The 2,500-nt window shown below is 32.8% G+C and overlaps 1 protein-coding gene across 1 annotated transcript in view; it reads right to left on the bottom strand.

Moving 5' to 3' along the window:
* The window catches only part of LOC106871334 (pancreas transcription factor 1 subunit alpha), an 18,470-nt gene that overhangs the window by 14,054 nt on the left and 1,916 nt on the right, over positions 1-2,500 (bottom strand). Inside the window, exon 2 of the mRNA XM_014917737.2 lies at positions 1-231. This exon is cut by the window's left edge and continues 1,049 nt beyond it. The gene's annotated coding sequence lies outside the window, so the exon portion shown is untranslated. The remainder of the gene's footprint in view (positions 232-2,500) is intronic.

The following is a 2,500-nucleotide window of genomic DNA, read 5'->3' as shown; positions in this document are numbered from 1 at the left end:
TGGTGTTCAGAATTAACGACAGAATTATTATTGAAGAGGTCAGGGGTCTGAGGCTGACGGCGATAACTGGACATCGAAACCACTGCCAAACTATATCAAACTATGGATCGCATGGCGTCGGTCTGCTGCCGAATATTGTTGCTGTTCTTTGAGTTGCAGTCGGTGCCGTTCGGCGTCGATCTTTTTTATTTATTGTTGGTTTTGTTTTTGTTGTTGTTCTTCGTTTTCTTCCTTGAGGAATGAAGAGAAAGAAAAAATACACGTAAATATATTTATGTAAAACAAATATAATAAAGAAGGAAAAAAATGGTAAAATAATAATCGTTGGAAATAAATCAAAATGCGGAAGGAAGCTGTGAATGGTTGTAGGATGTGGTGGGGGGAGGAAGGGAGGAAGAGGAAGATGCTAAGGAAAGAATTGAACGACGAAGTGTGACGATCGCTAAAGATGGTGATGGCCATTGTAGGAATGGTGGCGAAATCTGTGGTGGTGGTGGTGGTGGTGGTTGCAAGGCCGGAATGGGAATGAGAGAAGGAAGGGGGAGAGGAGGCAGACTCCTCAGAGTAACAGGTAAGGGAGTGGGAAGTGGAAGTGGAGGAGAAGTGATGAAGAAATATTTGAGTTCAACAGTAGATAATAATAACAATAGTAATAATAATAATAATAATAATAATAATAATAATAATAATAATAATGATAATAACAATAATAATGATGATGATGATGATGATGATGATGATGATGATGATGATGATGATAATAATAATAATAATAATAATGACGATGATAATAATTTTATCATACAAACATGAGCTGTGGGTCGTTTGTCGTTGCATTAATGCTATAATTATAGCAGTTGTTGTTGTTGTTGTTGTTGTCGCTGTTGTTGTTGTGTACGATGATATTGTTGTTATTTCTGTTGTCTGTTAGTGACGAATAATATGATATTGGATTAGTAAAAGATTTCCTTGGATTTATGTGAGCCAATGAAGGAACCACAACGTGGCCACTCGTCCGAGCTCGTATGTGTGTGCGGAGAGAGAGGAGGGAGCTAAATTATTTTATACATATGTATATATTATATCTGTGTGTATGTACGTGTTTGTCTGTGAGTGTGTGAATGTGTGTGTGTGTGTGCGTGCGACTGAGAGCGAGAGAGACAGAGACTAAGTGTGACAAAGAGAGAAAAAATGTCTGTAACATCACATTTGGGGATTAAATTCACGTCAAGGTGTTGTTGTTTAGACTTTGTGAAATTAGAAAGAATAGACCTACGGTGAAAATGCCATCTCCTTGCAAGTGTAATATATCTAAAGGTGCAGAATATCTAAAGATACAGCGTTCTGTGTTTGTCTTAAATCACAGGCGATGAGTCGAAGTAAACTACGTCTTTATTTCTAGCAGGGCAAATGACTATACAGAAGAACTTCGCTCATTATCTCGAAACTATTCCTCCGATCTATTTATGCTGTTAAGTGTACATCCATTTGTATAAAGAATTCCAAAAATCAGATTAGATTTCCTTTCAAGACTTGTTAAAAATTCAGCCAATTCTTCTGAACACTTGCCTTTAATTCAACATGGAATATTAGATGTGAGCCGTGGTGCAGTGAGAAACGAAATCAGACGACACCCACTCGAACTCGAAGAGAATTTCATGCATTCATTTCTATACATGGATAAAGTCAGCCATATTACGGATGTGTGAGTGCAGATGTTTATATATACATATATATGTATGTTTCTATATATATATATATATATATATATATATATATATATATATATATATATATATATATATATATATATATATATATTATACATAAATGTATATGTATATGTATATTGGTATATCTATCTGGCTATCTATCTGTCTCTCTCTTCATATATATATAGAGAGGACCAGAAAATGGAGGAAAAACAACGTCTATGTATACATTAAACTACGGTTTACCTTTTTAAATTAACTGCTGCCGTATACCTTACACCAAGGACCATACTTACTGACGTAATTACCAGGAGTGCCTTTGGATACTTCTATCCCTTAGAAGGCTTAACACCTCTAACTTACACCTTACATTATATATATATATATATATATATATATATATATATATATATATATATATATGTATATATATATATATATGTATATATATATATATATATATATATATATATATATATATATATATATATATATATATATATATATATATATATATATATATATATAATATGTTTTATATACATATGAAGGCATATTATGATATATAATACTATATAATATTATATTGTAATATAATGTATGATATATAATACTGGGGTTGATGTACTAGACTAACCTCCTTCCGCTAAAGTCTAGCAAGTGTCTAAATGTAGAAAATCCGTATTTTGATCAGGAACCGGAATAATGAAATGTAGTCATGATAAACAAGAATAAAAATAGGAAGGCCAGCAATTTCAGGGACGGGGTAAGTCAAATACATCGATTCC

The sequence above is a fragment of the Octopus bimaculoides genome, chromosome 9, assembly GCF_046866305.1.
Source record: "Octopus bimaculoides isolate indiv1 chromosome 9, ASM4686630v1, whole genome shotgun sequence".
In the NCBI taxonomy this organism is placed as follows: Eukaryota; Metazoa; Mollusca; class Cephalopoda; order Octopoda; family Octopodidae; genus Octopus; species Octopus bimaculoides.
Note: the sequence above shows the minus strand (reverse complement) of the source record. Positions and strands in the feature narration are given on the sequence as shown.